Source organism: Pseudorca crassidens, chromosome 5 (assembly GCF_039906515.1).
Source record: "Pseudorca crassidens isolate mPseCra1 chromosome 5, mPseCra1.hap1, whole genome shotgun sequence".
NCBI classification, from domain to species: domain Eukaryota; kingdom Metazoa; phylum Chordata; class Mammalia; order Artiodactyla; family Delphinidae; genus Pseudorca; species Pseudorca crassidens.
Window position 1 is genome coordinate 59,398,957 of NC_090300.1, and position 22,039 is coordinate 59,420,995.

At 35.3% G+C, this 22,039-nt stretch overlaps 1 long non-coding RNA gene and 1 pseudogene across 1 annotated transcript in view; one reads left to right on the top strand and one right to left on the bottom strand.

The window, feature by feature from the left end:
• The window catches only part of LOC137224924 (uncharacterized), a 649,859-nt gene that overhangs the window by 492,356 nt on the left and 135,464 nt on the right, over positions 1-22,039 (bottom strand). The window lies entirely within an intron of this gene.
• LOC137224437 (DNA-directed RNA polymerase I subunit RPA43 pseudogene) lies at positions 8,708-11,272 on the top strand (annotated as a pseudogene).

Here is a 22,039-nt window from a genome sequence, read left to right on the forward strand (position 1 = left end):
TACCAGTGAGATTTTTTCCTTCATATTTATTCTTATTTCTTGTTATAGTCTTCTTTTTCACTTAAAGTGGACCCTTTAACATTTCTTGTAACACCAGTTTAGTGGTGATGAACTTTTAGATTTTGCTTGTCTGGGAATATTTTTGTCTCTCCTTCAATCCTGAATAATAGCCTTGCTGGATACAGTACATGAATATTCTTGACTGGGCAATTCAGCTCACAGATAAAAATTTAATAGAAATGTATACACCAATATACATGTACAAGTACTTCCCAGAAACACTATTGTAATAGAAAAAAATGGAAACAATCTAAATACCCATCAAATGAAAGATAGATAACTAAATCATGGTATATTTGTACAATAGAATACTACCTAATAATTTGAATGACCTATATAGCTACATGCAAGAACACAGACAAATTTGGAGTGAAAAAGTAAGACATGAAAGAGTATAAACATCATGATTCCAAATATAAAATTTAAAAACAGACAAAACTAACCTGTGATGCCAGAAGTCAGAGGCTAGTTTTGGGGAAGGACATGATGATGGCTTCTATTGTGTGGTCAACCTTACTTTTCTCATTCTGAGTGATTGCTATATGGATGTGTTCATTTGTGGAAATCCATTGAGTTCTACACTTCCAAAATGTGCACTTTATGTATGTATATTATACCTCAATAAAAAGTGTATCCTTAAAATGATAATGAAATATATCTCTCTCACAGTTTTTTTAGGTGGCCTAAATGAAGCCGTGTATAAGAAAGCACTCTATAGTTTACGAAGCTCTGGCAACATTACTATTGTTGCACAGGAAATGTGATTGCTTAGCTATGAGCGTGTGGGTTCATAATATGAATTCTGACCCAGTAAAATATCACCTTGTATACCCCTGACCTCTTTTCAAATTTTCTTTCTTGGCTGTGTTTAGAGAACAGCTTGAATCCCACTGAAATTCTCTTCTCAGCTCTGTGAATGCCAAGAGAGTCATTTTAATATGCTGTCCCCAGATTCACCTTCAGAAGAAAGCAACTCTGCTTCCCCAGAATAAAGTTTCAGGAGGGAAAATGGGTTAAGTATTGCATTGATCTTTACGATCACTACCTACTTCTAGTTCTTCCACTCTCTCAGGACAAATGAAATTCTGAGACAAGTGGTAACAGAGGAACTGCCAGCAAATATTAAAAAGAGCTTGCAATTAGCAAGAAGACACAAAGAATGCCCTTAGAATCTTTCTTTAGAAAGAACTATAATAAAACTGGACTTTGGAATCAGGATGCATGAAGCAAAATTCCAGCTTCACCAGATATATGCAGGTAAACTAGTTTTGTTTTTTAACTTTCCAAGATTCCTTTTCAGTAAAATGAGAATAATCATCTAAGTTTGCTAGCAGATTAAATAAATTATTACATGTAGAGTGATAGAAAAGTGCTTGGAAATTGCAAATGTTCAAGATCGTTACCTAACAAATCTGCAACAGACAAAACCTAAAATTCAGTTTATTGACTTGAAATTGGTGCTCCTGATTGACATTCAGCTCTCCTCCTCAGTCACAGTACTTTCCTTCTTGAGATTCAGCCAACAACCAGAAGCTGGTTGTTTCTAAGATTTCTAAACTTAACTGTCTTAAGCTTGTATAAAAGGAAAAGAGCAGGAAGGATTGCATGTGGCAATCTGTGAAGCGGTTTACATCATTTTTATCCATTCCTTTCTCTTAAACCTGGGCATGTCAACTTACCTAACTGAAAGGGAGGGTGGGAAAGGTAGTCCAGCCATGTGCCCAGGAAGAAAAGAGTAAGGGAGTTGGAAAACATCTACCTGGTTTCTGCCTTAGTCTCTCTGTTTCATTCAACCTCCCTTACAGATAATTACAGTTCTTTAGTAGCTCAGCTGTGAAAAAATATATAGCCAAAGGTAAGCACTATATATTTAATTAAGCAAAATTATGTTCTAATTGCATTGGTAGGATGCGGTGAAATGGCAGAAGGAAACGTGTGCATTAGTGTCTGTGGGATTGAGGGTTATAAGAGAGCTAATTTTTATAATTTACACTTGGAAGTCAGTAACGAATATGTAAAACTGAAAAATTCAAGAAATATTTGTAATAATATGTCACTTAGAACAAAAGTAAAAACAAAGAGGAACAGCTAAAAGGAATTGAAAGTAACTGTCTCAGAGTAGTAAGAATAAGGAGTAGGGAAGGATGAGTCGATGTCTGGCTACTGAACACGATAAAGTTATTAACATAATTTGACTTTTCAGCCTTTTTGACCATGTTGATGTATTATTTTGATTAAATCAAAATAAAAAGAATGGATAGAACCAATAACATTAGGAAACCATGAGAGCTCATCAGATTAACATGTCAGTCAGCATGAAACTTGGGCACATATAGGTGATAGAGATTAAAATTCTTGTGACTACAACAGAGAGAAAGGAAAGGAAGTAGGATGTGAGAGAGGTTCAGACAGAGAACAATGACTGAGAGCATACGGAGAAGTTTTTGTGTCTCTAGGGGATGCCCTGATCATGCAAGATGGAGACCTTTGTGGGGGTGGTCATGCCTGCCCTTTCTCCCTGTGTTGTGGTTACACAGAATAAATAAATATAGTTTCAGAACCCAAGTTGTGTCAACTGTTCTGCCAATTGAAATTCTATACTGGAATATTATGATGCTTGCTCTTCTGTTGACTTTTGTGAATTGGTTTAGCTTGTAGCATTTGCTGCTGCCTTGACTGTGATTCTTAACCTTGACTGTTTTCGGAACGTTGACCCCACCAGACAAGGTTAATATTTTCTAACTTCACTGCTTTTATAATTGGGGGAAAACGTCCATTACATGGACATTCACTTGGAAGAACTTCAAGTGTGTTTAATATAGCCATCAAAAATAATAGGAAAATACTAAAAATGATTTAAGAAAAGCAAACTGGGTACTTGGAGAACCAAACAATCTTGCCAAGGTCAGTTCTCAGACCAGTTGACTATTAGATTCTTTTAATGAAGTCATACTTTGCAGCAACTACAAAGGGTAAGAAAATTAAAAGACTCATGACATACCATGGAACATACAAACATAAACCTTTAATAAAGACAAGGGATACAATACAGCAAGAAAAAGAAAGTATCAGGCAGGTTCCAGGCATCCAAGCATAGCTTCTAAAGTCCTCTCAGTCACACAGGATAAGCTTCACTCCAGATCACAAATCACTAAGATATATACAAGAGGTCTCAGTCTCAGGGAAACGCAAACACATGTTTACTGAGAGGTCAATGGTCATCTATATGGCCCTTACCAGTTAGCCAGACCAAGCTATGTAATCAGAAAAACAGGTTTAGATCATCAAGCAATATATTTTCTATAACAGTTTAGACAAGCTGGTACAAGATGTCTCTAGGGAAGTTTGGTCTTAGCACATTACAAATCATTAGCTCAAATGTTTCCTTGTTATCTTGTCCAACAGTCAATATTAGGGTTGGGTCCAGATATCTCTAGGCATAAGCATAATGTTACCACTGATGATATGTAAGTCAAATCTATACTGATGCAGACATAAATTAGTCCTAAGGTATTTTTAAAGAAAGAGGGCCAGAGTAGATGCATAATGGAAAACATTTAGCTTTGTGGGGTTTACATACATAAATCTCAACCTTCAATATAAAAATGTGTGTATGTTTTACTGATGCTGCTTTGTTTTTAAAATTTCCTCTATGAATTCAGATAATTGCAATACTAAACTAGAGAGCGGGAAAAGTTGCAAAATGAGTAACGGACATTAAGAAGGAGGGGAATATAATATATAAACTGTATTTATATGTAAATATAAAAAAGCTCTCTTTTACACTGAAGAGTATAATTTTCAATACCAATTTTAAGATATCATGCCATTTCCTATATATGTTAAAATATGATCCAAAGAAGTAGCCATGAAATAGTTGCAGAGAGAAAAAATACAATGGCAGCTCTAAGATGCCCCAGTGGAAAAGGAAGTTGACTGATGAAGTTTTAGACCATGTTAGCCCTGGCTAAAAACAAATCTTAGGAATCTGGGAAACAGAATAATTGCTATAATTTTCACCTATGGAGTTTCAAACAAAGGACATTCAAAAGCTTTATTTCTTCTTAATTTTCAGTGAATAATCATTTAATAATTGCAAAGATTAAATGCTGAAAGACACTAACAAAAGCTTTCAACAAGTTTGAAAGCTTAAATGAATACAACAGCATGAGACATTAGCTAAAATTTGCCAGCTTCAAAGTCAATTACTAGAGATGGACATAGAGTACTTGCTTTACTATATCAACCTTGAGAAAGAATATTTAGGATAATAAACATTAAATATTTATTGGGTTTTGTTTCTATCAAATTTTGCTTTAATTATATAATATTTTTCTGTTATAGTTACATTGTGGTTGTTTCCTAATGACAAAATTTTATTTCATCTGAAGATCTTAATTTGTCTGAGCATTCATTTGGAAGATGAAATTGTGTCACCTAAGGCTAATAACTCATATTGAATATTTTGTCCTGTAATCTAATGAGTTAGAAGAGTACTGCATAAAACAATATGCTACTAAACAACAAGTGGATCACTGAAGAAATCAAAGAGGAAATAAAAAAATACCTAGAGACAAATGAAAACAAAAACACGATGATCCAAAACCCATGGGATGCAACAAAAACAGTTCTAAGAGGGAAGTTTATAGCAATAAAAGCTTCCCTCAGGAAACAAGAAAAATCTCAAATAAACAACCTAACTTTACAGCTAGAGCAACTGGAGAAAGAAGAACAAACAAAACCCAAAATTAGTAGAAGGAAAGAAATCATAAATATCAGAGCAGAAATAAATGATAGAGACTAAAAAAACAAAGAAGATCAATGAAAAAAGATCAATGAAACTAAAAGCTGGCTCTTTAAAAAGATAAACAAAATTGATAAACCTTTAGCCAGAATCATCAAGAAAAAAAGGGACACAGCAAAGGAAACCATAAAAAAACAAAAAGACAACCCTCAGAATGGGAGAAAATATTTGCAAATGAAATAACCGACAAGGGATTAATTTCCAAAATATATAAACAGTTCATTCAGCTCAATATCAAAAAAACAAATAACCCAATCATAAAATGGGTGGAGGATCTAAATAGACATTTCTCCAAAGAAGAAATATAGATGGCCAAAAGGTACATGAAAATATGCTCAACATCACTAATTATTAGAGAAATGCACATCAAAACTACAATGAGATATCACCTCACAACAGTCAGAATGGCCATCATCAAAAAATCTACAAACAATAAATGCTGGAGAGGGTGTGGAGTAAAGGGAATCCTTTTACACTGTTGGTAGGAATGTAAATTGATACAGCAACTATGGAGAACAGTATGGAGGTTCCTTAAAAAATTAAAAATAGAACCGCCACATGACCCAGCAATCCCACTCCTAGGCATATACCTGCAGAAAACCATAATTCAAAAAGATACATGCACCCCAATATTCATTGCAGCACTATTTACAATAGCCCGGACATGGAAACAACATAAATGTCCATCATCAGAGGAATGGATAAAGAAGATGTGGTACATATATACAATAGAATATTACTCAGCCATTATAAAAAACAAAATAATGCCATTGACAGCAACATAGAGACTGTCATACTGAATGAAGTAAGTCAGATACAGAAAGACGAATATGATATTGCTTATATGTGCAATCTAAAAAAAAGGGTACAGGGCTTCCCTGGTGGCGCAGTGGTTGAGAGTCCGCCTGCCGATGCAGGGGACACGGGTTCGTACCCCGGTCCGGGAAGATCCCACATGCCTTGGAGTGGCTGGGCCCGTGAGCCATGGCCACTGAACCTGTGCATCCAGAGCCTGTGCTCCGCAACAGGAGAGGCCACAACAGTGAGAGGCCTACATATCGCAAAAAATAAAAAATAAATTTAAAAAAGGTTACAAATGAACTTATTTACAAAACAGAAGTAGAGTCACAGATGTAGAAATCAAATTTATGGTTACCAGGGGATAAGGGGGGAGGGATAAATTGGGAGATTGGGATTGAATATACACACTACTATATATAAAATAGATAACTAATAAGAACCTACAGTATAGCACAGGGAACTCTACTCAATACTCTGTAATGGCCTATATGGAAAAAGAATCTAAAAAAAAGTGCATATATGTATATGTATAACTGATTCACTTTGCTGTGTACCTGAAACTAATACAACATTATAAATCAACTATACTCCAATAAAAATTTTAAAAAGAAAAAAAAGGGAGAACACCCAAATCATTAAAGTTAGAAATGAAAAAGGAGAAGTTATAACCAACACCACAGAAATACAAAGGACAATAAGAGACTACTACAAGCAACTATACACAAATACAGTGGAGAAACTAGAAAAAATGGACAAATTCTTAGAAAGGTACAATCTCTCAAGACTGAACCAGGAAGAAATAACAAATATGAACAAACCAACTGTAAGTATTGAAATTGAGTCTGTGATTTAAAAACTCCAACAAACAAAAGTCCAGGATCAGATGGCTTCACAGGCAAATTCTACCAAACACTTAGAGAAGAGTTAAGACGCATCCTTCTGAAACTATTCCAAAAAATTGTAGAGGAAGGAACACTTCTAAATTCATTCTATGAGGCCACCATTACCCTGACACCAAAACCAGACACAGATACCACAAAGAAAGATTATAGGCCAATAACACTGATGAACATAGATGCAAAAATCCTCAACAAAATACTAGCAAACCAAATCCAACAATACATTAAAAGGATTGTACACATGATAAGTGGGATTTATCCCAGGGATGCAAGGATTTTTCATTATCCACAAATCAATCAGTGTGATACACCACATTAACAAATCAAAGAATCAAAAACCATACAATCATCTCAATAGATGCATAAAAATCTGATAAAATGCAACATCCATTTATGGAAAAAACTCCAGAAGGTGGGCACAGAGGGAACCTACCTTAATATCACAAAGGTAATATTTTTCATATATTTTTCATATATGGATAATGAAAAAACCCACAGTTAACATCATACTCAACAGTGAAAAGGTGAAAGCATTTCCTCTAAGATCAGGAATAAGACAAGCATATCTACTCTCACCACTTTTATTCAACATAGTTTTAAAAATCCTAGCTACAGCAATCAGGGAAGAAAAAGAAATGAAAGGGATCCAAACTGGAAAAGAAAAAGTAAAACAGTCACTATTTGCAGATGACATGATACTATACATAGAAAACCCTAAGATGCTACCAGTTTGATAAAGTTGCAGGATACAACATTTATACAAAGAAATCCGTTGCATTTCTATACATTAAAAACAAAAGATCAGAAAGAGAAATTAAGGAAACAATCTCATTTCATCACATCAAAAAGAATAAAATACCTAGGAATAAACCCACCTAAGGATGCAAAAAACCTATACTCCAAAAACTGTGAGAGGCTGATGAAAGAAATTGAAGATGACACAAATAAATGGAAAGGTATACTTGGATTGGAAGAATCACTATTGTCAAAATGACTATACTACTCAGAGCAGTCTACTGATTCAATGCAAATCCTATCAAATTGCAAATGGGGTTTTTCACAGAACTACAACAACAAAAGAATTTAATCTGTATGGAAACACAAAAGACCCCAAAAAACCAAAGCAATCTTGAGAAAGAAAAAATGTAGATGGAGGAATCAGACTCCCTGAATTCATACTATACTATAAAACTACAATAATCAAAACAGTATAGTACTGGCACAAAAACAGAAATATATCAATAGATCAATGGAACAGGATAGAAAGCCCAGAAATAAACCCATGCACCTATAATCAATTAATCCTCAACATAGGAGGCAAGAATATACAATGGCGAAAAGACAGTCTCTTTAATAAGTGGTCCTGGGAAAACTAGACAGCTACATGTAAACGAATAAAAGTAGAGCATTCTCTAACATCGTACACAAAAGTAAGCTCGAAATGGTTTAAAGACCTAAATGTAAGGCCGGATACTATAAATCTCCTAGAGGAAAACATAAGCAGGACACTTAGACATAAATCACAGCAATATCTTTTTGGTTCTGTCTCCTGGAGTAATAGAGATCCAAACAAAAATTTTCAAATGTGACCTAATTAAATTTAAAAGCTTTTGCACAGCCAAGGAAACCATAAACAAAACAAAAAGACAACCTGCAGAATGGGAGAAAATACTTGCAAATGATGCTACCGACAAGGGATTAATTTCCAAAATATACAAACAGGAAGCTCAATATCAAAAAAACAAACAACCCAATCGAAAAATAGACAGAAGATCTAAATATAGACTTCTCCAATGAAAACATACAGATGGCCAAAAGGCACATGAAAAGATGCTCAGCATCAATAATTTTTAGAGAAACGCGAATCAAAACTCCAATGAGGTAACACCTTACTCCAGTCAGGGCAGTCATCATCAAAAGTCTACAAATAATAAATGCTGGAAAAGGTATGGGAAAAAAAGGAACACTCCTACACTGTTTGTGGGAATATAAATTGGTGCAGCCACTACACAGAACAGTATGGAGGATCCTTAAAAAACTAAAAGTAGAGCTACCATATGATCTTGCAATCCCACTCCTAGGCATACATCCAGAGAAAACCATAGTTCAAAAAGATACATGGGTGGCAAATCTGACCAGTCGCATGGCTGCGGGTTGCTCAGCGTCTCCGCGGTCGAAGGCGGCCTCAGAAGGGCCGGTGGTGGGACCAGCCGGCGTCTTGCCTTGCCTAGAATTGCCTACCTACGTGGCCGCTTGTGCGCTCGTGAATAGCCGCTACTCCTGCCTGGTGGCGGGGCCGCACCGAAGACACATCGCACTGTCGCCCCGCTACCTTAACAGGAAACGCACCGGTATCCGAGAACAGCTCGATGCCGAGCTCCTGCGCTATTCCGAGAGCCTTTTAGGTGTACCCATTGCTTATGATAACATCAAAGTAGTGGGTGAATTAGGAGATATTTATGATGATCAAGGACACATTCATCTTAACACTGAAGCAGATTTTGTTATTTTCTGCCCCGAACCAGGGCAAAAACTTATGGGTACAGTTAATAAAGTGTCTTCCAGCCACATTGGCTGTTCCTAAACCTGAGCAGATGCCAGCCGAGCAGTGGCAGACTCTGAAGATAAACATGGGTGATGAACTAGAATTTGAAGTATTTCGTTTAGACTCAGATGCTGCTGGAGTATTCTGCATTCGGGGAAAACTAAATACCACTAGTTTACAAACGAAGTGCTCTGCAGTTTCTGAAGAAGTAACAGAAACTGGCACTGAAGAAGCTACTGAAAAACCTCAAAAGAAGAAAAAGAAAAAGAACAAAGACCCAGAGCCATATGAAGTGGAAAGTGGTACCACAGAGCTAGCAGATTTTGCAGATGTTACCATGAAGGAAGAGACAGATCTGCAGATTAATAACAATGTGAATGGCCTCTGGGAGGAAGAGCCGAAGAAGAAGAAAAAGCATCAGGACCCTGTTTTCCAAGGCAGTGACTCCAGTGGTTACCAAAGTGACCATAAATAGAAAAAAAGAAAAGAAAGCACAGTGAGGAGGCTGAATTTACACCACTTTTGGAACATGCACCACTTTTGGAACATGCACCTAAAAAGAAAAGGGAAAAGTAATTTTCTTTAGTGCTTTTTAAATATGATTTGGTTTTTTTAAAAACTGATTTACACAAAACAGATGACTAAAGTTTGAACTATGAAATGTTTTGTATTCCAATACTTTGCAAAACAGGGAACATTTGATGAGGAGTTGAGTTTTTGGTGCTAAAATTACAAAACAGATAAATTTGGGAAATGCCAGTATTATTAAAGTGCCGTTTTACTATATACAGAATAGAAAGGTAAGAGCTGCCCTCAATCTCAACTCCTTCATTCTTCCAGGGTATACATTCTAAATAAAATGATTTCTACAGTCTGCAAAAGGACTTTTAAAATACAATGTTATTTCATATCATACAGAATGAGTTTTGAGCTTGGGTTTTTGGGTTTTTTTGTTGTTGTTACAGGTTTCACATTTAGTCATGATGTTACATGACATGCTATTTTGCTTTGTTTAAATTACCAGTTTTAGGATTTCTTTTATCATGGCTATTACAGTATTTCTACTGTTTAACTTAGAATGGTTTGCCAAAGGAGTTTCTGAAGTTTCCAGAGCTCTTAAGAACCTTGCCACTACTGACTGTGTGGTAGGAAACAATATTCACTATTCTTTTCTTCTAGGTGCATGTATGTTGTTTTCCTTTTTCTCTCAGTCTAAGAGGTTGATGGAGAGGCTGTTTTCTGACACTTGATCATTTGTGCCTCAACCATTCTGCTTTTGTTGTGTGTTGGAGAGGAGGAGTCTGCTGAAGGCAGGAAAAATGCGATTCTGACTAGTGGGGAATTTCCCTACTTTTAATATTTGAGTTAAGCTACTAGAAATTATTATGAAGAGAAAACAGCTATTCACTGCTTTCACTGAGAAAATGTGGAATATGTCTTAACTATTGGAAAACAGTGAAGAATGAAATGACAAGCTGGTTCAGCCTGATAATCAATGCAAGGTCGTATTCATTCATTTAACAGGTATTTGATGATCTGTGTGTAAAACATATTCTACTGAGGTCCAGAGGTATAATGGCAAACAAGTCAGAAATAATTCCTTCACTCATGGAATGTCATAGGAAAAACAGATGCATATATACAATATAAGTAAGAAAATACAGAAAATTACTACACAATATAAGTAAGAAAATACAGAAAATTACTAATTGTGGTAAGTGCTACAGAGAAAAAGAAGATTGTCTACTCACTGTTAGTTGTGATCCATGGCAGTCATTTTCATTGCCATTTATCTAGTATCAGACATAGTACTGGTCTTACATTGTTTAATGTTTGTTAATGTATGGGTTCCCATAGTAGTAGATCCAAATCTGTAATGATAGAATATAGAATTTAGAGAGTGGCAGTCATTCACAATGTTTGTCTACAAGCACATGTGCCAGACAGTGGAAATGTGCAGGCCAGTATCTTTCCTTATCATTAGGTTCATGTGAGTATTTAGCCCTCAAAATGTAGCTAGTCCACATGGAGATGAGGTATCAGTATAAAATACACATCAGATTTTGAAGATGTACAAAGAAAGAATGTAAAATATCTCAATTTTGTATATTAGTGAGATTATAATATTTTGGTACAGTGGGGTAAATAAAATGTTACAATTAAAAAAAAAAGATACATGCACCCCAATGTTCATTACACCACTGTTTACAATAGCCAAGACATGGAAGCAACCTAAGTGCCCATCAACAGATGAATGGATAAAGAAGATGTTACAATATATGTATAATGGAATATTACTCAGCCATAAAAAAGAATGAAATAATGCCATTTGCAACAACATGGATGGACCTAGAGATTATCATACTGAGTGAAGTAAGCCAGACAAACATCATATGATATCATTTATATGTGGAATCTAAAAAAATCATACAAACGAACTTATTTACAAAAGAGAAAGAGCCTCACAGACATAGAAAACAAACTTATGGTTACCAAAGGGGAAAGACAGTTGGGGGAGGGATAAATTAGGAGGTTGGGATTAACAATACACACACTAATATATGTAAAATAGATAATCAACAAGACCTAGTATAATAACCTCTAAGGGAAAAGAATCTGAAAAAGGAATATATATATATTTTTATATATATATATATTTATATATATAACTGAATCACTGTGCTGCACACCTGAAACTAACATGATTTTGTAAATCAACTATACTTCAATTAAAAAAAGAGTACTCTGATCCCTTGAAAGGCAAAGCATGTGCAAGTATTTTTTTCAATGAAAATATATACATAAGAGTTCTTTTATCTTATCAAGAGTCAACAATTAAAATATCTGACGTAACTGTATACATTTTTCCATTACTGCTATAAACAACTACCACAAATTTGTCTTACACAACAAAAATAGACTATAATTCTGGAGGTCAGAAGTGTGGCGTAAGTCTCCCTGGGGTAAAATAAAGGAGTTCATGTTTTTCTGGAATCTCAAGAGGGAATCCATTTCCTTGTTTTCCCAGCTTCTAGTGGCTGCCTGTATTCCTTGGCTAATGGTCCCTTCCTCCATTCTCAAGGCCAGCACCTGTGGGTCAAGTCCTTCTCACACTGCATCATTCTGTCCTCTTCTTCTGCCTCCCTGTTCCACTTCTAAGGATCCTTGTGATTACATTGCATCCGCCCCCAAATCCCAAATAATCTCCCTTTTTTAAGGTCAACTGATTAACAACCTTAACCCCATGTGCAACCTTAATTCCTTTTTGCCCTGTAAGGTAACATATTCACAACTTGCAGGAATTTGGACATGGATATCTTTGTGGGGCCATTATTCTGCCTTCCACGGTAACTAATATCATACCACTGCTATGCTTTTAATGGATATAAATCTACAGGCATTAAATTTTTTCTTCTGTTCTTATTATAATTTATTAATTTATACCCCATCATACAACAACACAATGTAACATGAAGGTACATTTGGTAGTAAAGGATGGCATTTAATAACTCATCAAATATTTATTGGGTGTTTACTATTAAGCAGACTGTTCTAGGAGCTGAGGATATAGCAGTAAAAATGAAATTAAAAACTTCTGTGGAGCTTATACTTTAATAGGAGAGACAAACAACAACATAAATAAAATACATAATACGTTAAGTACATTTGGAGAAGGGTAAAAAGTGTTTCATGTGTATGTAGATAATGGGGGCAAGGGATAAGAGGGAAGATTCCATGGGTTTTTTAGACTGAGGGACCAGGGAACCCTGACAGAACCATCTAGCCAGTTGACAGTTGTATAAATCTCACTTTGGTTAAAATGGCAATGGGTACAATAACCCTGAAATGGGTGCTTTCTTAGTGCAGCAAAGGCAGATGGAAAGCTGTCACTCTAAGAGAGGTGATTTGTGATGCAGCAGAAACCATGGCCTACCAGGCCAGCCTTTACATAGTACCTAATCAATAAGCCCAGATATCACCAGCAGTCAGTGGCACTCAAAGATGTGGTTCTCCGAAATGAGACAGAGACCCCTATGGCTCTAAAATGCCTACCCCAGTTTTACTACCCAGCTTTCATCCCCCATACTGGATTGCTTTTCTCACCAGGAAGTGAAAAACCTCCACTCAGTCTTCAAACGTTAGCAATAGAGGTCAATGAGGTGACATTTTAGTTTAAAACTTAATTCTGACAGAAGAAGATGATTCAAAAAGGACCTTGAAGTTGTTGCTCTAAGCAACTAGAAGAAAAGAGATTCCAGTTACTGGTTTAGGAAAGATTTTGAGAAGAGCAGATTTGGGGAGACTTTCAGCATTTTATGTTGGCTTTGAGTTTCCTGTCTGCTAGGGAAAAAGAGACATGATGAAATACGTGACTTAAGGCATCCAACCAACATTTCTTCAGGGAAGTAAAATTTTTTGTTAGAAGTGGCAACTTTTTTGCCACTGGTAATATCCATGAGGAAGGATTCTTTCTCAAGCAGACACTTGGTTTCTCTACAGACATTTCCTGACTCTTTTAGCATGAAGAATGACTTGTTTCATTATTTTGGGAAAAAAAAAATTAGGCATGCTTGGCTCCACTATGTTTCCTGGGGTGAATGTGGGAGGCATTTGGAAATCTTTTGCTTTTTCAAGAAAAGCCAGATTCTGCATTCATTTATGCAAAATCTTCCAGTTTTTAAATAGGATACCTAAGTAAGATATTTTAAAATACTGTTTAGGCTATCCTGAATTATGTCCTTTCATTGTCTACTGTTTGTGACTTTTATCCTACACCTAAACTGAGGTATCACAGTATAAATTATTGCTGACACAGCAGATGGTGAACTAAGCCAAATGAATTTATCTACCAATATGTCAGCAGTATGCTTGGCTTTTACTCATTAGGTGAAAGGATGTACTCGTAGCATCTTACAAAAATATTCCTTATTTGACTCAATAACAGGCCAATTACATTTCTGCAGTTGGTATTCCTGTGAATGAAAAATAAATTGTAGGAAAACCATATTGAATCTCTAGAGACAGAAAATAGTATATCTGTTTATATACCATGCTCAACTAATCCACCCCCAAAATATGTGATAGCTAGAGGTAGATATTTATTTCCTCTGCAATTTGTTTTTCATATTTATATTCATGCTATGTTTCATTATACAAAATTATGCAAAATTGTGGTGATAGTATGTCTTGTAAAAATGTTTGCTTTATTCCCTTTTAAATTATTCTTTTTCAGTGCATCATTGTTTAATAAAATTGAATTAATAAAAAAGAACCATCACTATAATCTCTAAATTCTAACAGCAATTTATCAACTCTTGTACCTAATATAAAATTAGCATGTATATTATACCATATGAACTTGAGGAAAGAGTAAGTGGCAAGTAATTTTTAACTGTTGATATGCTAATAAACATCCCAGTATCATCCATTATTATGAATAGCTTTTTCATATTAAGATGCAGATTTCTTCCTTTTAATTAAACTACACGAGCACTGTGGTGTCGGTGGAGTCTGTAAATGTGCTTATATTGATGGGTACAAGTAGTAAACAAACCAGGAAATGATGGCTTGAGCTATGATTCTGAGGATTTGGGTCATTTTGATTTGTGCTCACAGTTACGCCTTTTATTTTATTTTATTTTTAAACACCTTTATTAGAGTATAATTGCTTACAATGGTGTGTCAGTTTCTGCTTTATAACAAAGTGAATCAGTTATACACATACATATGTCCCCATATCTCTTCCCTCTTGCATCTCCCTCCCTCCCACCCTCCCTATCCCACACCTCTAGGTGGTCACAAAGCACTGAGCTGATCTCCCTGTGCTATGCAACTGCTTCCCACTAGCTATCTATTTTACGTTTGGTAGTGTATATATGTCCATGCCACTCTCTCACTTTGTCCCAGCTTACCCTTCCTCCTCCCCATATCCTCAAGTCCATTCTCTAGTAGGTCTGCATCTTTATTCCCGTCTTGCCCCTAGGTTCTTCTGACCATTTTCTTTCTTTCTTTTTTTTTTTAGATTCCATATATACGTGTTAGCATACGGTGTTTGTTTTTCTCTTTCTGACTTACTTCCCTCTGTATGACAGACTCTAGGTCCATCCACCTCACTACAAATAACTCAGTTTCGTTCCTTTCTATGGCTGAGTAATATTCCATTGTATATATATGCCACATCTTCTCTATCCATTCATCAGTCAATGGACACTTAGGTTGCTTCCATGTCCTGGTTATTGTAAATAGAGCTGCAATGAACATTTTGGTACATGACTCTTTTTGAATTATGGTTTTCTTAGGGTATATGCCCAGTAGTGGGATTGCTGGGTTGTATGATAGTTCTATTTTTAGTTCTTTAAGGAAGCTCCATCCTAAATGTAAGGCCAGACACCATCAAACTCTTGGAGGAAAACATAGGCAGAACACTCTATGACATAAATCACAGCAGGATCCTTTTTGACCCACCTCCTAGAGAAATGGAAATAAAAACAAAACTAAACAAACGGGACCTAATGAAACTTCAAAGCTTTTGCACAGCAAAGGAAACCATAAACAAGACCAAAAGACAACCCTCAGAATGGGAGAAAATATTTGCAAATGAAGCAACTGACAAAGGATTAATCTCCAAAATTTAGAAGCAGCTCATGCAGCTCAATATCCAAAAAACAAACAACCCAATCCAAAAATGGGCAGAAGACCTAAATAGACATTTCTCCAAAGAAGAGATACAGATACAGCCAACAAACACATGAAAGAATGCTCAACATCATTAATCATTAGAGAAATGCAAATCAAAACTACAATGAGATATCATCTCACATCAGTAAGAATGGCCATCATCAAAAACTCTACAAACAATAAATTCTGGAAAGTGTGTGGAGAAAAGGGAACCTTGTTGCACTGTTGGTGGGAACGCCTTGTCTTTTAATTTATTATTTGTTTAATTAAAAGTGCTTGAGGTAACATGAAATCACGGGTACAAACTAAAAATAGAAAAACAAAACCAAATAAAAGAAACGGTTGAGAATTTAGCATAACATAGCATAACTATGTCATAACATAGTAAATGACATAAAAAGAAAAAAAATAGCTGTTTTACTTGTTGTTTAATAAGAAGAAAAGTCCACATTGATATGGAGAGATCAATTGTTCCAAAGCTTGTGTCATCTTTCCTGGCATCTGATCAGCAGTATTAATGGCACAGTCCCACCTTTGAAGGAGCTCATGGTCTCTACTAATTAGGATTTATGATACAAGTCAACAATGTGCCATTTGGAAATACAGAAATTGAGCCTCAGTTCTAGCATGTGAGATTTTATTAGGGGTAGCTTAAATGGGCAGAGATTGAAGCAAATGCTTACTTACTTCTCTGTTTGCCTTTCCGTGAATCTTCTTTTTACAGGATGATGAAATTCTGAGGCTAAAATCAGGATGTATTTTCAAGAGATAAGGGCCAAAGAGTCTACTTTCTCAACACTGAGTTTGTTTCTCAATCTTGGTTCCAATTATATAAGAATCTCTGGAATGGGGTTTTGGCATCAATCTATTTATAAGTTGCCCAAGTGATTACATTATGAAGCCAGGAGAGACAGCCATTGATTTAGTCTAGATGAGGACATACGGTCTAGCATAACTCAACATGTAGATTATTGCATCACTACATGGAGGTTTCGAACCCAAATGCATATATACAGTTGCTGCTTGAAGCCTGGTGGGCAAGGCAAAAAGGACAGTGCTTTCAGGGTATCAGGCTTTTGACATAGTTAACCAGCACAATATGCAACAGCCTTAAATAAAATTATATGAATGCAAATTTATACATATTTAGCAAGAAACAGATGATGGAATGAAGTGATGAACATAAGAAGTTTTTTTTGGGGAAAGGCAATGCCTATGAAAAAATAAAAGGAAGAGAGTAAATCAATTATAAGAAATCAATAAGAAATAATCAATATCAATAAGAAATAAAATAAAAGAGAGAGGAAGTAGGATTGGACAGAGAAAGTCTTCAGACCATGATATAGATCTGACACCTGTAAACGTAATGCAAAGAGAAAGTAGGATTGGGCAGGGAGGCCTTTATGCAGATCCTGACTAAGTTTTGGTCAGTCTAGTTGAGAACAATAAGGTTTGCCAGTTACAGCTGTCCTGCATTGGGTTGAATAATTCTGGCCCTATTACCACTGTCATGCTCAGTTATTGGTTGGTGGCTGACCAGGAAGATCTTGGACCCACCAGGAAAAATGAGATGAATCCTGAAGCATCTATGAGCTGGGGTGATAGGTAACTACATTCTTTGCAGCTGGAAGGTCAAGTTTTCTCTTGAAGGGAGATTGAAGTGCTGTGTCTCCATGACTACCACAAAATGTATGTAGCACATTGTCAATATTTTTAACTTCTCCTTTCAGTTAGCATCCTCAACTCATAAATCATTGGTGAGAAGTTACTGTCTCTTGGCAAAGATACTTAGCCATCAAATCCAGAGGAAGAGGCAATAACTTGCAACCACCATATTTCTCCACAGCTTAATGTTTGCTCACATCCTTGACTCTTGGTTAACCATAAAGATTTTTTGTGGGGAGGACTTTCTCTTTTTATACAAACTTTATGAACATCTCAATCTTACAGTAAAACTTTCTATACTCAGTTAGCCAGCCAGTCTAGAGACCACTGTTGTATAAATAAGAAAAACTCACTATTTAGAATGAATGCATTATTCTTTAAAAGTTTTCAAAATATTTCTAGATTGTATTACACATTCTCTGACTAAATAGTCTTAGTGCAAACTGATTTATCTTTTCTTAAGGAATATGCATTTTGACCATATTCAACTATTGTACTAGGCTATAGTTATAGATGAATCCAAACATTGTGTTTATTTGCTGACCAGTTTGTATCATGGTATATATACACAAACGAATTTCAAAGCATTTCTTATCCTACTCTTTCACTAAAATATATAATGGATTGACCTCCTCAAATGGATAGCAGATCTTAAAAAGCAATTATTGAATCCAAGCAGTATTTCCATAAGTTATATTATGTCCTCAAAAAGCCTATCTTTAAAAAAAAAAATCAGTGCCTTTTCATTTATAAATGACATTCAAAGGATGATTTAACACAACCACTTTATTCCCCAAGGCATATTTAATCATCTCTCTATTTTAATCACACCAATTTCTTAAGAAAGTATCTTTCACCTTTTGTGAAATTCCAGGATTGATTTTTTTTCCAACACAAATAGTCCTTGACTTACTGCTATTTTGCCTTGCTCTAACAATTAAATACAAGTTACTATGAGCAACATGGAAGGCCGTGCAAGAATGTCTAGTACCCTGACAATGTAGGGGTAATGTAGCCAATCTAAAAAGCTTTATTATGTTCAGCAAGCAAGCAAATAACTTTTAGGCAGAATTATTTTTCAGGTAGAAGAAGGCAGAACACAATTTCAGAAACAATTTCCCCGAATTTTGCAGTCTAAACACCTTTTTAAGCTTATGTTTTAATCAAAGCCAGTCACTAATATAATGTTAAGTTTACCAAATGAATTGTGAGAACAAATTATATACATATTTTTAAATGCAAATAATGACAAATTTTATATCTCCTGGTTTAATAAAAATAAATTGTATTTTTATACATTTTTAAGTTAGGAAACGACTTTTGCCCACATTTTTTTGGTAAGATGTTAGATTATATCTTAATACAATTGTCATCACTAGGGCAACACTAAAAGAGAAAAATAGGGGGGAAACTTCAAGTTTGAAATTCGTTAATTTGGATTAATATTTATTCTTTCATTCAACGGATATTTGAGTTACTCATTTATGACAGACACTGTTCTTTGAGATTAACATACTGCATTAAACAAAACAAAGCTCCTGCACTCATGTAACTTACAGTGTAGTATGTTTGGGGTGGGGGGACCCAGTAAACAGACAATAAACAAAGAAACAAGTAAAAACAATGAATAAGAACAAACTGAGAGAAGTACTATAAAGCAAAGTTAATAAGAATAGTTAATGGTGGAGATGGTATGTAATTTTAGACAAATAAATGGTAACACTATCTTGCAATTACTCCTCATCCCCAACATAAAATAGCACAAAAAGTAGAAGAAGCAGTGCAATGTGATTGGTCTGCAAGTCCTAGAGGTTTCTTTTTGTCTCTTTCTTATTGGGGTAAAAGAAAAATTTGTTAATTTATATTCTTTCTAATAATAATAATAATAATAACATAATGTTAATAGGTTCAAGAAAAGAAAAATGATGGTTATAGGATGAAATTTTTTTTTTTTTTTTTTTTGCGGTACACGGGCCTCTCACTGCCGTGGCCTCTCCCGCCGCGGAGCACAGGCTCAGCGGCCATGGCTCACAGGCCCAGCCGCTCCGCGGCATGTGGGATCCTCCCGGAAAGGGGCACTAACCCGTGTCCCCTGCAACAGCAGGCGGACTCTCAACCACTGCGCCACCAGGGAAGCCCAGGATGAAATTTTTATTAGTAATTTTTATAAGTAGTGTTGTAAGTTATGTTGTAACTAATATTGTATTTTAAGATAAAATAAAGGTATTTTGTTAAGATTTTTAAAAACGTATATGTGTGAATCTTTTAACAAACATTATTACTATTTATCTGCATGCTAATCTTTGATTTAAATATTCAATTTGTGCATCAAATTTAAATACAGAAGATTAAAATTACTGGAGACAAATACACAGGTGGGTGAATGTTCCAGGGTCTTTACCTAGTTATCTTGTTATTTTGTTACATTTTACACAAAGAATATTTTAAGTTAGTTTTAATTTTTACTGAAAAAATATACATACAAATAAAGTCATATATCATAATAGTACAGTCAGCTATATTTTTGCAGACTTAACAGAGCCATGTAAACAACACCCACCCACACATCAGATTTTAACACCATTCTGATTTCTAACAGCTTAAATTAGTTTTTGTTTTTATTCTGATGTAAGTGGAATCATAAAGTCTAAACTCTGTGACCGACCTCTTTCACTCACCATTATATTTGTGAGATTTATGCATATTGTGTGTAGTTGTAAATTGCTCATTTTCATTACTATGTAATTATGGAACATTTTATTTTTCCATATTGGAATAACAGATGGAAATTCAGGTATTTTTCAGTTTGGGCTGTTTTGGATAATACTGCTATGACCATTTTACTATACATCTTTGGGTGAACATATGTATGGATTCCTATGGGCATTTACATGGGAAAGGAATTGCTGGATGACAGAGTCTACATGTGTTCAGCCTCAGTACATGTTGGCAAGAGGTTTTCTAAAGGAATTTACCAATGTACACTACCATCAACAGTGTACTAGCGTTCCAACTGCTGTGCAGCCTTGTTACACTAGGTGTGCTTCTGTCTGGTTTTTGCTTTGCTTGCAGTTCAGCCATTATTAAGTATGTTAGCATCCCACTGTGGTTTTAATTTATATTTCCCTGATGACTAATGAAGTTGAGCATCCATCTCTTCAGGTGAGTATTAGCCACTTGGCTATCACTTTTAAAAAATGTTTGTTCACGTTTTTGACCATTTTTTTCTATTGGGTTTTCCTTTTCTTAGTGATTAGTAGGAACCCTTCATACATTCTGAATATAATTCATGTATTGTCAAGATATATTGCAAATATTTTCTCCCACTTGGATTGCCTTCTCACCCTCCTAATTTGTCTTATTTATTTTATTTTGGTATGTCACAAAAAGGATAAACCATAAAAGTAAAAATGGAGTTAATAAAAATTTTTAATTTCTGATTTTATAAAACACTGTTGAGAAGGTGATATAGGTAAAGAATCTGAAAAAGAATGAATATATGTATATGTATAATTGAATCACTTTGTTGTACACCTGAAACTAACACAACACTGTAAATCAACTATACTCCAATAGAAATTTTTTTTTAAGTGAAAAAAAAAAGACACAGACGTGGGGGGCAAAAATTTGCTGTACAGAGATGCCAGTATATCCTTATGAGAATGGCTAACATTAAAGCCTAATCATACCAAGTGTTGGCAAGCATTCAGGACAGCTAGAAATTTTAAATCTTTCTAATACAAATGCAAAGTAGTACAGACAGTTTGGAAAACAGTTTGGAATTTCTTATATAGTTTGACATACATTTACTACATGGACCACCAATCTCACTTCTAGATGTTTCTCCAAAAGAAGTGAAAAATCATGTTCACACAAAGACTTGTCTGCAAATATTCATAGTAATTTTATTCACAATTGCCCAAAACAGGAAACAACTAAGCGTTTCTGTTTCCCTCTTTTAGGCAGATTATATGAGCACTGGGGAATAAGACCCAGTGGGCTTCTGGTTCTTCCCTGTAACACAGCCATTTCCTTTCCATGCCTGGATCTGAAACTCCTTAGACAGAATGTTTGTGAGAAATTTAATATTGCCTTCAGAGGTTTTGAGCTTTGCTCTTTGGTTTACCATATGCCACACTACTTTAAATTTGGCAAATATTTTGTAGAGGTGACCAGTCATGAGTTTCAGGCAGGCATATTCCTGAAGTAGGATTTGTTTTCCTAAATAATGGAAGACTATGGGCTATTTCAAGTCCAATTTTTTAAAGCTCCCTACAACCTACACGATCCAGACTCCAATAAGTGTACGGTAGAAAAGAAAATTGGTCTTTTGGATCCTTTAAGGATCAAAAATTTTCCATATTGTGCTCAGCAAGCAGAATCATTGCAAGTTTCTCTTCCCCTTGTAACATTCCTCTGCTCAGGCATTCCCAATTGCCAGCCCAATTTGAGTCTAGAAATGACCATAGAGAAGGAAATGACTGGAATTTCCATTCATTGAATCCTCTCTGCTTCCACAGATCTCCAATGCTTTTAAAAACATAATTTTTACAATTAATCTGGCTTGTACGTTGTTGTAATGGGGAC